This window comes from Papaver somniferum, chromosome 6, assembly GCF_003573695.1.
Source record: "Papaver somniferum cultivar HN1 chromosome 6, ASM357369v1, whole genome shotgun sequence".
Classification (NCBI taxonomy): domain Eukaryota; kingdom Viridiplantae; phylum Streptophyta; class Magnoliopsida; order Ranunculales; family Papaveraceae; genus Papaver; species Papaver somniferum.
In genome coordinates, this window is record NC_039363.1 from 129878628 (window position 1) to 129893387 (window position 14760).

The window sequence follows — 14760 nt, forward strand, 5'->3', positions numbered from 1 at the left end:
GAAACAAACATGTGAACAAAGCATATAACTACTGATTCTGTTAGAGCATAGCTCGGTTGAACCCACCAAGCGTTGGTATGTCAAGTTTTTTTGTCATACTTTAGTGAATCAAAACTCATTTTAAGAGTTGCTTGATTATGTACTAGATTCAACTTCGCATAGGTTAGCTTGAAAGTATTAGGATATGAGACATTACAAGTATTGCGAAGACTTGAAGAAGTGAAGAAGTAAGAAGCTACAACTACAACATCATCCTTCAACTTGAGGTTAGTGATATTTGACTTGAATTGTTTCATTCCTTAAGGTATCTTTCAAGTCGTGCATATTGAAAACGGAACTGCGAAGCATGAACACTCTAGATAAACATAATATTAAGGAATACAATATGAAGTTTATTGCTTAACCATTAAACTTTGTAGATAAGACATCGACATAATCATTTAAATGCTATTGTGATTATGTATGGGTATGAGGTGAGGATTTCATCCTAGGATACAATGTTTTTACATGAGTTAAGAATCTTTTAATTAAGGTTGTTAATTTTATTTTTGGAAAATGAGAATTAGTAATGTGCATTTACTAGTTGAGATTTTCCAAAGAGATTTTCGGTCATTATTTTGGACAAAGCATTTCCAGGAATTATGGAAACCGAATTTGGAATATATTGAATATCTTTGAGAATATTTTCGGTTTTGGAAATTCCTTGGTGTCCAAACTTCTTTGTCTATAAATACTTGAAGTTTGCATTTCTAGCAAACTAATCCTTCGTGACAGCAAACTTCCTCGGTTGTGTTGTTACTGGTATAGCCTCCTATTCGGAGACGAGAGTAACCTAATTAGGCGAAATCTCTTACGGCCTCAAGTTTAAAGTATTCTTTGGGATTGAGAAGCTCTACGAGTACCGTTGGTGGGAAACTAGATAATTGCGGTTTATCTTGTGTTTTCGATTGATTTGATTGACTAACGGTAGTTGAAATTTGATTGCACCTAGTTTGTTTATGCTTGAGAATCTTCCCTTATGATATAAGAGTCACTCAAACTAGATCGAAGTTTCGACAGGGATATTTAGACTGTTTTTAGTTCTAAAGACGATCTTGTGATAATCCATTGTTAACAGATTCCGTTCTGTGCGTGATTGATTACAAGAGATTCAAGTTTTTGTGTGCAGGTGTTTATTGAAGGTATTGAAGATTTGAAGACAAAGAAGATATTGAAGATTTATGATTTGGGTTTCACAATCTTTGGTTGCCAATACTTGTTTCGGTAGAAGAGGATACAACTATAATCGGTTTATCCTTGTGGTAGATTGGATTGATTAGTTGTGTAGATCGGCATCAATACAATTCTTTGTGATTAAAAGTATTGATTGCAAAATATTAACAATTACTTCGGTAGTTGAGAATAAGATAGATCTAAGAACCTGACGAAGGAGTTTATGTTACGATGAACAGAAGAGCCTTTGTCCAACTCACATCACTTGGTTGAAGAGAGTTGATACCAAACATATTTGTTGTTCCTTTACTGTTTGGAATACGAACCAAAGGAATTGTTCCAAGTACGTGGCTTATTCATAAGTTGGAGGCGTGAGAATACATACGGAACTAGGTGAACTATAGGTTTAGTTGCTTGGTATCAACTATACGAAGTTAGGTATAATTTTTTGTAGCGGCTTAATCTTGAGAGTATTCAATTCTGGACAAGGTCCCGGGGTTTTTCTGCATTTTCGGTTTCCTCGTTAACAAAATCTTGCTGTGCCATTTACTTTATATTTCTGCATTATAATTGTTTTATTATAATTAAATTAAATTACACAAACGTTAATTCCTATTTACTTGATAAGCAATCCTATTGTGTTTGGTTTAGTCCGTACCTTTTTATCAAGTAAACATACTTTGTTGTTGTATTGTCTCGATCTCTATCCATAGACGATCACATGAAGTGTGAACCGACTCAGTCCATAGACAATCATTTTCAGAGAAAGGACTTATAGGTAGGAAAAGTTTTATCTTGAGGTATGGGTACCCTCGCACTTTCAGATTCCAATAACCCGATCATTTACCAACATACCCAATTTCATAAACAAGAAAAGGTATCATAATCCATGGTTTGACTAACACAAAAACCTGATAATTAATAAATCCCTAAAAGAACATTCAAAACATGACTGATATTATATTCCGCACAGCATATCATTATACCAGAAACAAAATTGTACCCATTATTTGTCTTAAAAAAACAAAAGGGAAAGTTTCAAAACCATACAAACGAAGATAACAGTAATAATAATAACCTGAGAAAGATTGAGAGTTATTGATATTTCAGCCCAAGGGATTTGCCTTTATAAATGCGATAGGATACTTTGCTATTTGTTGATGTGTATTGTAGTGTAATATGTAGGTATTGCTGAAATTTGTCTGGCTAGTATAATTTCTATGTTATCAACTTCAGTAATCAAGAAGTACAAGCCATTTGAAAAAATCTATTCGTTAAACAGAATGGAGATTGGCTTGTTGGCCAGGATGTGATTTGGATACATAATCTTGGTATTCTGATCTGAATATAAAAATATTGTATAACCAAGGTAAATTTCGTCCACCAACATCTGCAAAATGTGGCAAGAACAAGTAAGAAAGAATTGGTATACACTAATAAGAAAAAATATCCTAAAATCAGAGTTTACCTTGTCTTTATCGATTAGCACCGTCTCACCCACATCAAAAGACGAGATGAAAATACCAATACAGTAAAACCTATTAAGAGGAATACTCCATATAGGAATAAACTCCATATAAGAATAAAAATTTATGGTCCCGACTTGGGCCAGTTATATTTAAGAATAAACTCCATATTGGAATAAGTCATATTTTTTTGGTCTATTCTTAAGGAGCCTACCTCCATATAAGAATAATTGACATCATAATATAAATATATAGCACTTGTCATACATCAAAGTTTAAGATGAGAGATTCTTGTAACCATATTACAAGTTCGTTTTGCTTCAAAATGGATATTTTGATTTTTTTGTGCACAACTTAATACGAATATCTTCATACTCATTTGATTTCATTTGCTAATTTTCAATGTGATAATTGTGATGTATATGAATTTTTTCATTACAAATTTTGTATATACATAAATATAAAAAAAAATCCTCATTTAAATAGTTCTTGTATATACTTAGATACATGTTCGTGTTTCCTATGCATATGCATGAATATGCCCAAATATACATATGAATTTTTTTTTTTGGTATATTCAAGTTAGACTTCCATATAAGAATAGCCTCCATATAAGAATATTTTTTTGTGGTGCCTAATATATTCTTATTTAGGGGTTTTACTGTACAATGTTTTCTAAGAGTCTTTTGCAACTATCTCTGAACCATAACGACATCATTACGACTCTAGAGAATAAACCTAGAAGAACATTTGTTCTCACGATACCAAATATTATAATCAGAATACACCCTAACAGGAAGATGGCCCTTTAAATGACTTACTTAGCATTTGGCTGGGCAACTTTGGCAAATATGCGATTGGCGGCAATGATAGCCTTGTATTCGCTGCTAATTACAGTAACAGTTGGATTCTCTTGTAATTGGCTTATCTTGTCATCCAGTGTGAGAAACTCCAATGTATCCTTTTCATGAAGTTTTTCATCTTCCAGGCGGAAATATTCTTCTTACTCAATGATGTAATTTCTGGAATAGTGATCTTTGGGAACTTCATATGTATGTTCAATTCCACTTCTTCTTGTTGCTCATCAATCCGTGAACCAGATAAAACTTCAACTATGTACTGACAAAATAGCGCATGTTGTATCTTATCAAAGTACTTTTTGAGGTGGAATGATGAAGCTAGAAGTTTCAGTGCAAGTGTCTTTAGAAGCCAAACAGTTGTTGCGACTAACAAAAATATGAGTATTTTGGTGACTACAACAGATAAGTTTGATTTTTCTTTTCTCCATGAAGTTCCTTGTTCATCTTGAGTAACCATATGGTCAGAACCATGACTGACCATAATAATAGTCGAACAATTATTCGTAAACCATGAAAAAAATAGATCCATTTATTCTTGAATAAAACGTTCTTCTTAATGATAAACACAACTATTTTGGTTACGCTGTGAGAGACTAGCCTTCCGCAAATAAGTATCAGAAATAGTAATAAAAACTTCCACAACAAAATTTCTCCAAATCTACAATTCTTTAATTCTTGTAAATAAAAATGTAGTGAATATTGAAATAGAAATCAACAGAAGAAGAACCACTTGTACAACAACTAAAGAACTGAGAATGTGCTTGTTTTGATGCAGAACAACTAAAGAACTGAGAATGTGCTTGCTTTGATATTTGGAGGGTATATAATTACCAAATGGATAATCTTCATCTTTTGTTTATGATATTCCTTCCCTAGGATCCATCAATCGTGACTTTAATGTGACTGATTTAGTTAAAGAAAATCTAAAAGTAAAAACAAAATCTAAAAAATAAAATAAAATAAGTTCTCTTTCTTTTTATGTTTTTTTGTTCTTCGCACTTTTCGCTTTGTCTTTGACTCTAAATCTTTAAGTAACCGCCAAAAACTTTGGAAACTTTTTCTTTCGCTCCAAATTCCAAAATCTATAGTGAAAAGACAAAAACCAAAAAATGTAAAATAGAACAAATAAATAAAAATAAAAACTACAAAAACAAAACCTAAAAAAATAAATCTAAATTTCTAAACCTAAATACAAATCCGCGTCGGTGGCGCCAAAAATTGATGTAATTTTCAATGATGTTGTAGTAATTGTTCGTTCAAGGTTTGTGAAGAAATAGATTTTGAAATTAAATTTCTAAGCTAAACAAAGATAAACTCAAATAAAGTGATATCAAGATTATGGAGGAGATTTGGGATATGGATTCCACTATATACCAATATAAAAGTGATTTAAATTCTCTAATTATGATCATGCAAATCATGCGTTCAAATTGATTCTAAGTATAGCAAAAGTTGATTTTTAGAAATAACAATTGTAGACTGAAAGTATGGGACATCAAAACCTAGGCTAAGCATGCTCCATCAATTGAAATAACAATTGCTTAACAAAAACCACTCTATCAATTTATTTATCAAGCCAAATAATCATATAATAATTGCATAAATAAAATAAATTAGAAAATACCACTCTTCATTGGCGAAATAGCTTCCTCTGTCTCCCCAGAGAATGGGTTTAGTTCATCATGTTGGAAAAACACTCAAAACTTTATTTTATTACTCAAAGGGTGTTTACAAAGGTGAAAAATAATAAAACAGGCAGTTTGCAACGCTGTATTGGCGTTACAAACCAGATGCTCCACTGAATTGACTGTCACAGATGAACTATACCCTAAAGTTGTTGCAATAGACTGTTACAAAGATTTAAAAATAAACCGTTGGGAAAAATAAGACACTAGAAATAAACGACTGCAAAATGCAGTATTATGTTCTTCGTGTATTCTTCTTCCTGCTGGTGATGAATCTCACTGCAAATCTCTATTCCGTTCTCCCTTTTCTCCCTAAACTCTCGATAGATCTTCTCTATCACCAAAACATCTCTTTTATAGCAAACAGGACCAAGAGATCTCGCTCATCACTCCCAATAATCCTCCATCACTCGGTAATCAATAAAAATTATTTTCATGCAAGATACATGAATTTCTTCCCTGTTTTAACTTCTCACGCACCTAGCTGTTGTTTACACACTCCAAACTTATTGAAACATGTTCCAGAATTAGATGATAACGTTGTAGACTTGTGTTGTCTCATGAACTCCATGATCTTCCCAAATATACAACCAATTCCGAGATTATCTTCCGACGAAATATTATTTCCTGTTTCAGCTCAAAACCATGTGAACTCCATGATTTTCTCAATTCTGGCACGTTTACCATCCATGTTTCGTCGTAGTTTCTCATTTCTAATCAATATGTTGAAGAAAATAACGAGAAAATCTCCAAAACTCATGCAATCCCGTGAAATAACTCACCCATGCATGAACCACCATGTTTTCATCTTTTGGATTATCTAGCCAAATTCGATCGAAACAAACAATCATACCACATCTGTTACGCCCAATCAAGACATCCCAATGAATCTCAACCCTTTAATCTCTCTATAACTCCTCTAAATATCGATTCCAACATCTGCCTGTGCTTGTCACATTTTCTCGCCAAAAATGATGTTTTGAAATGAAGAAGAACGATGCCCCTAAACCAAACCAAGGTTGTGAATAGCAGTTGGCGCCCTGGGGTGCAAATAAAGAAGGTACTCCTTAGTAATTGAGGTGCCCCTTATCCAAAATGGGGGTCCGTTTAGCAAATGTCCTCCGAGAGTGCCCCGAGTAATTTTTCGAGCCGATTTTTCCAAAAATGTTTATTTCCCAAAAATACCTACAAACACATAAAACACCATAATAAGTACAAAATCGAGTACCAACAATACAGAAAATTGAGGACAACTTACACACAAAAATGTGTCTATCAAATACCCCCAAACTTAGTATTTGCTAGTCCTCGAGAAAATCAAATCTAGAAAATAAAATCCTAACTCACTGTCGCAGGCATCACGATTGGACTTAGCGTATGCAACTAGCCTTTGAACCCTTAGGTGGTCCTAGTGGCCGAGTTTTGTCTCGGGAGGGTTTACAAGAGGTGTACCCACAAAACCGTTACTCCAGACCCTATCTATCTACGCAGAACCTTGAAAGGAACTAAATAATATCCTTGGTTGGCATACTAAAATTCATATATAAGTGACATATCCCTACTCAGATAGTCGCACTATGGACATCAATATCCGGAATCAAACAAATCACATGAATAGATTAAGAAGATGGAAATAAAAATAGATGGTTGCTACGGACTTCAATGCTAAGATGAATCATATGACCTAATAGATTGAGATACTAGTCTTGACTAATCTCAGCACAACTGGCATACACAAGGGAACCAGCGGTCGATAATCCTAACTCTAGGTCAACACAACTGCCATATACAAGGGGACCAGTGCTCAATTTTATTGAATTTATTCCGGTTGGTCTAATGGTCAGGGTTTTTTTTTTTTTTTTTTTTTTTGAAAATAACTCAATCACTCTATTCCAACCCAGCAGACATCAACATAAAAATTTTGCGAAAACAAAAACAGAAAATAATAAGATGATCATGAGATACGGTGAAACTACCATGTTATTTCTAACACCTGAGATCTGTGCTTTTATGAATAGACTCTAATTAGATGTTTCCATCCACTCAGATTGGTTCCTCAACTCCTATAACCAAGATGCTTCCATCCACTTAGATTGGTTAGTGCCATCCTTAATATGCATAAATTTCTAGGCTATGGAGTTTATTTATTGCAACTAAAAGCTAAAAAAAAGTTTCTTCCCCACCCCCAAACTTAAAAATAACATTGTCCTCAATGTTTCTAATGAACGAGCAATACCAAAAGTATTGTAACATGAGGAAAAAATAAAGAGTGAAGTTGGAAAGATAGTACTTGGGTAAAGCGTAACAATCCTTCTAATGAGATTAAGGAAGAAAATAATGTACAACATACAAACCGCCTTGATGGTTAATTAAGGGTAAACAGGGTCCTTCAGAGGGACCTCCTGAACGTCACCTGTAGGCAAGGGCTCTAAAAAGGTTTTCAATCTCTGAACGTTAACCTTCAAAGAACTGCTACCATATGGTGTCTCAATCTCAACAGCTCTATGAGGAAAGACAGCGCAAACAATAAAAATGACCCGTCCACCGAGAACGTAACTTCCCAGGGAAGAGATGCAAGCGGGTACCATAAAGAAAAACTTTTTGACCTGGAGAAAATGACTTTTTTAAAATATTTCTATCATGCAAAAGTTTCATTTCGTTCTTATACTCCTTAGCACTATCATATGTGTTAGAGAATTTCTCGGTCGAACTCGCATGCATTACTATCTCAAGCATGTTTGTCAATGTTAGTGATCAAAACTATAAGTCTTGATTTCTAGTCTACTATATCTAAGTCTCGGACTAGGATCTAAAGTGTAGTTGATCTCAAGGACTTCATGGAGATTCATCATACAATAAGAAACACTACTCAAGGAACCGGTGGAACTTCTCGACAAAAAGATATGTGAAGACTTGAACTTATCTGTCACTCAAAAGTCTATCTACTCTATATCCTACTCCTTGAGATAAAAAGTCGTATGCTATATATATAAACTTAGATTATACACATTTGGTATTTCGAGCCGAGTATACCTCGCCTATCTATATCTCGAAATATGTGTTGGTAAGCGTTTCACTTCGACCGTGTTTATCTTTACCTAGTGACGAAAGTCATGATATGTTTCAATCAATTTGGAAATTGCTTTGACGAGAAATGGTGTAACAACTACATAACGTCCTCTAAGAATGTTTCAATGGTTGGAATGAGAATTTAGATTACATAACCAATGATGGACATAAGTATTATTGTGGAAACACATATGTGCATAAGTCTTATCCCTTGAACCAAAGTTTGCGAACTTTGTTGATCAAGAGAAACCAGAAGAATGGCTTGTTGCCAAGTCTGCGAACTCAGTCCGAGAACTGCCTAACTTCTCATCCCGAGAAATTCTGATGAAGTTGACAAACTTTTCGCGTGAGTACCAGTATGCAAACCCAGTCCACGAACCGGCGGAAAGTCTTTGCCGAGATTTTCTGCTGGAGTTTGTAAACTCTGCCCGGTTGCTTAAGTCCGCGAACCTAGTGTGCGAACTTAAGAAGGTTATATATCTGAAGATCATTTCTAAAATTAAACTTATAAATACTAAGTAATGCAATTTGCAAACCGTGGATATAAAGTTCATGAACCGATTCGAGTGAATCAAATCATGTTTTCTTCAATTGTGTCTTGTATAGTACATAAGATTTCCTTGCAATTGAACAACTCTCTAACTAGTTCAATTGAGTCATTTGAACTAGTTATGGTGAAGAAGAATATGGTTGGTATGAAATGCGCATACAACTAACCTTTTGGTTAACTATTGTTGAACCAACAATGTACACGTTTGGGTACGGTTAACAAACCTATAAGCGTGCATTTCATTTGGGTATAACAAGCTAAGTTTTCAATCTAAAGGTTGAGAAATATTAGCTTGAATCTAAATCAGCTTTTCATCTAACTGTGGATATTGTTTGCTTTGTGACCAAGGAGAAACCCTGATTTGAAAGACTATATAAATGAGAAATCTAGTATTGTGCAAAACTAATCCCCACACTTCACGTGTGATACTAGTTTGCGTGCTAGAGTCTTTTCTCCTTTAACCTTTGGTTTTTTCTTCTAAAACCAGGTTAACGACTTAAAGACTTCATTGGGATTGTGAAGCCAGATCGATACTACTTTTATCGTAGTTGTGTGATTTGATCTTGCATCTTCTATCGTACGAGTACAATCAGATTGATTGGCTTGAGATTAATACCTCTGATAGGCAAGATATAAAAAGTAGTCACAAACATCTTCGTATCATTGTTTGTGATTCCGCAACATCTTGTTTCGCTACCATACGATTAAGATTGTTGTGAGGTGATTGATTTATCTAGGCTGTTCTTCGGGAATATAAGACCGGATTATCAATTGGTTCTTGTTCACCTTGATTACTATCAAAATACGGAACAAAAACTTTAGGGTTTTTCTGTGGGAGACAGATTGATCCTTTGATAGACTTGTCTGTGTGAGACAAATTTGTTTATTGTCAAAGCCTGCGATTTTGGGTCGTAGCAACTCTTAGTTGTGGGTGAGATCAGCTAAGGTAATCAAGTGCGAGGTATCCTGCTGGGATCAGAGGCGTAGGGAGTACAACTGTACCTTAGATCAGTGGGAGACTGATTGGGGTTCAACTACAGTCCAGTCCGAAGTTAGCTTGGAGTAGGCTAGTGTCTATAGCGGCTTAATACAGTGTGTGTCAATCTGTACTAGGTCCCGGAGTTTTTCTGCATTTACGGTTTCCTCGTTAACAAAATTTCTGGTGTCTGTGTTATTTCAGTTTCCACATTATATTGTTTTATCTTTATAATTGAAATAATACAGGTTGTGCTTATATCATCAATTAGAGTAATCCAACCTTTGGTTGTTGATTGTCATTGACTGATCCTTGGATATTGTTCTTTGATGCCATCCAATTTATTTTTTGTATTTGATTAGTACTCGCAGTTTCTGTTTGAGGAAATCAAATCAAGAGAGAGAGATATAAACTCATTGATGTACTTTTAATTGATTGAGTCTTGTTGATTATCTTAAAAGTATATTCGAGTTTGTCCATACAGATTGCTAAGCGAAATATTGGGTGGTGTTGTTAGACCCCCGCTTTTTAAATATGCATCTCTACGAATCTCTTCCAATTCATTGAGTTGGAGTTCCTTATGGGCTCCTTCCTTGTCAAGTGAAAAATATAGCTGTTTAACAGCGCAATATGCTCTATGTTCAAACTCAAGAGGTAAATTACATGCCTTTCCGTACAGAAGTCGATAAGGTGACATTCCAATGGGGGTCTTAAACGCAGTACGGTAAGACCATAAGGCATCAGTAAGCCTAGACGACTAGTCTTTCCGATTAGGATTAACTGTTTTCTCTAATATACGTTTTATCTCCCTATTGGAAACCTCTACTTGACCACTAGTATTTGGATGATACGAGTAGCTACTTTATGTGTAACACCATATCTCTTCATCAAAAGCCTAAAAGGTCCATTACAAAAGTGCAACCCTCTATCACTAATTATAGCTCGCGGTGTACCAAAACGTGTAAGTATGTTATCTTTCAAGAAGTTAATCACAACCCTATGGTCATTTGTTTTACACGAAACCGCCTCAATCCACTTAGAGACATAGTCTACAGCGACAAGGATGTATAGGTAGGTTACCAAAAGAATTAGGAAACGGACCCATGAAGTCAATACCCCACACATCAAAGACCTCAACAACTAAAATAGGGTTCAAAGGCATTATCTTCCTACGGGAAATGGTTCCTAATTTCTGTCAACGTTCACAAGTGACACAGTAAAAATGGGAGTCTTTAAACAACGAAGGCCAATGGAATCTACACTGCAATATCTTAACAGCAGTCTTCTTAGCACTAAAGTGACCCCCACAAGCATGATCATGACAAAAGAAAAATAATAATGAACTGGTCACTCTTAGGTATACATATCCTAATAATCTGGTCTGGACAATAGTTAAACAAATAAGGATCATCCCAAAAGAAGTGTTTAACCTCAGTTAAAAACCTAGAGCGATCTTGTTTACCCCAATGTTGACTAGTAACAAGATAGTTCACTATATTCTCATACCAAGGTAATTGGGTAACAAAGAACAGTTTTTCATCAGGAAAACTATCCCTTATAGGAAGGGAATCATCAGGTGAATCAACAACTAGCCTAGACAAGTGGTCTGCTACTACATTTTCTACACCCTTTTTGTCTCTAATGTTTGGAGAAAACTCTTGTAACAAAAGGATCCATCTAATCAATCTAGGTTTCGTATACCCCTTAGAAAAAATATATTTCAAAGCAGCGTGATCAGTATATATTACGACCTTAGAACCTAAGAGATTGGGTCTAAACTTGTCTAAAGCAAACACGATGGCTAACAGTTCCTTCTCTGTAGTGGTATAGTTCAAATGGGCCTCATTCAGAGTTTTGCTAGCATAGTAAATCACATGGAGTAATTTGTTTTCTCGCTGACCTAGCACAACACCAATAGAAAAATCGGAAGCATCACACATGATCTCAAAGGGTAAGTTCCAGTTGGGTTCCTTAACTATAGGAGCTGTAGTAAGTAAAGTCTTAAGCTTCTTAAAAGCCTCTAAACAAGCATCATCAAAGATAAACTTAACATCTTTTGTAAGTAAACTTCAAAGAGGTCTAGAAATCAAGCTAAAGTCCTTAATGAATCGACGATAAAAATCAGCATTCCCTAAGAATAACCTGATATCTTTTACAGTCTTGGGGACCCTGAAAGTCTTAATAAGGTCAACTTTGGCTTTTTCTACCTCTATACCCTTAGAAGATACGATATGCCCTAGAATAATTCCTGAATGAACCATAAAGTAACATTTCTCCGAATTAAGCACTAAATTATTTTCCTTACACCTAGTCAAAACTAATGACAAATGATGCAAGCAATCATCAAATGACGAACCAAACACTGAAAAGTCATCCATAAAGACCTCTGAAAACTTTTCTACCATATCTGAAAATATGCTCATCATGCAACGCTAAAAAGTCGCAGGGGCGTTACACATTCCGAAAGGCATGCGTCTATACGCAAAAGTACCAAAGGAACAGGTAAAAGTAGTTTTTCCTTGGTGTTCTAGGGCAATAACGATCTGATTATAGCTGGATTAGCCATCTAAAAAGAAGTAATGACTATGTCCAGCTAATCTCTCTAGCATTTGGTCGATAAAGGGAAGGGGAAAGTGGTCCTTCCTAGTGACTTTGTTCAGTTTCCTATAGTCAATACAAACACGCTGATGTGTTTTCAAAGTTGTTGTAGATAGTGATAAAAGGGTTGTTTTAAGACTTGTGAAGGAAATGGAATTTTTAGATTTAATAAAAATATATATACAAAAATATTAACAATGGTGAGAGGAACTGGGACTAATGATTCAGTCAATCTTCATAAAATAGGGCTCAATGAATTATTCTCGACAATAATCGCTCAAAACATAAGTTATATGGACTCTTATTTTGCCAAAGTAGATTCTCAAAAAATTGATTGTAAATGTTAAGCATAGAACATCAAATCACCTAAGCTAAGCATGATCCATCTAATCAAATAACACCCAATTTAATCAAATCATATTTCAATTAATTTTTAATGCAAAAGTCTTAAAAATAATTAATTAAATTACCCATGTATGAAGCTCGGCCTCCTCCGTCATCCCAGTGTTGGGGTTTAACTCATCATAGTAAAAATGCTCTCAAAATAATTATTTATGGCTCAAAAATGGTTCACAGTGATGAAATAAAGAGAAAATGATGAAAATCGGGTGTTTGCAACGTTTATAATCGTTGCAAACACCGCTACAAAGAACGATAAAAGAATACTGATGTTGTCTGCGTAGCTGATTACGACCCACAGGAACTGGTCGTTGTCACTGTTGAAGAACGACGGTTTTTGGCTGTCTGTTCTTCGTGTTCTTCATCTTCATCAATGGCAGCAGCAGCAACAGAGAAAAATGGTGGATTCTTCCTCTGCAGCGCTCTCCTCTCTACTCCCAACTCTCCACCTCCAACTCTCCACCTCCAACTCTAATCGACCCAACAGGCCTTTTTATACTCGACATGCATTGAAATATTTCGAGTTAACTCCATATAATTTCTCTTCAAAACTGGAAGATACGAGAATATTTTCTTTCTCTTCTTTGCGTCTTCTAAGCTGTCTTTCCTTTTTTATCCTGATTTGATAAGAACGAATTTTGTTAAGTAAAGAAGAAAATCTTGTCCCATGCAATACGCATCGAATCAAATATTCGATGAAATATTTCTTCTTTACTGCAGTTCCCTGTTGAGCTCCGTTTCACTCGATCCAGCCCAATTTAGTTGATCCAATTGATTAAACTAACGCTGTTTTGCTCTACCAAGTCAATCCCAATGAAAACTAGCCCTTGAATCTCCTTATATCACGTCCAAAATTTGCTTCAACAATTACGCAGGTGAAGAACTATTTTTCCCGCCAAAACTCGGTTCAAATGGGGAAGAAACTTGTAGCCCCCTATCCAGAGTAGGGGTGCGAATAGCAGCTGCCTTGGGGGTGACCTATGGGTGCCCATTAGTAATTAGGTTACCCCTTATCCAAAGCGAGAGTCCGAATAACACTTGTCCTCCGGGTGCCAAAATCAACTTTTCGAGCCGAATTTTCCAAAAATGTTTATTTCCTAAAAATACATAAAAACACAATATTAGTACAAAAATAGAGTTCCAACAATACGGACATTGAGGACAAATTAGACACAAAAATGTGTCTATCAAATACCCCCAAACTTATTATGTGCTAGTCCTCGAGCAAAACTAATAAAAATAAATAAAACCGAGTTAATCTCGGGAGGGTTTACCAGAGGTGTGCCCACAAAACCATTACTCCAGACCCTAGCTTATCTATGTAGAACCTTGGAAGGCACTAAAGAATCTCCTTGGTTGGCATACTTATTGACTATAGGAGGAAGTACCCTGATGCGAAATTCCAATTGTTGTACACGAGTTTGCACTCAAGCATACTAAAATTCATATAAAGTGACAGAGCTCTACTCAGATAGTTGCACTATGGACATCATATTCGGAGTCAAACTAATCATATGGATAGAAAAAGGATATGGAAATAGAAAAATGTATATGGTTTTGATGTTAACCAAATGATCGATGTTTCACATATCTGTCTGAAGGCCACTGCCAGAATGAACCTATCCTAAGGGACTGAGATACCGGTCTGACTAATATCAACACAACTGGCATATACAAGGGAACCAGTGGTCAATAACTTAAATCTAGATCAACAAACTGGCAAATACAAGGGAACCAGCAGTTGACTACACAGAACAATAACAATTTTTATTTTTTTTAACTTAACGGCATGAATAGATCTTTTTGATCCAAGCCCATGCTTCTTGTCAGCAGATTACACGATAGTTCCCACGGGTCCTGCATTCCACGCTTGCTTAGGCGACGGAAACAGGGAGAACACACGCATATTGCTATCCAAGTGTTAATACTTATTCCGATTGGTCTA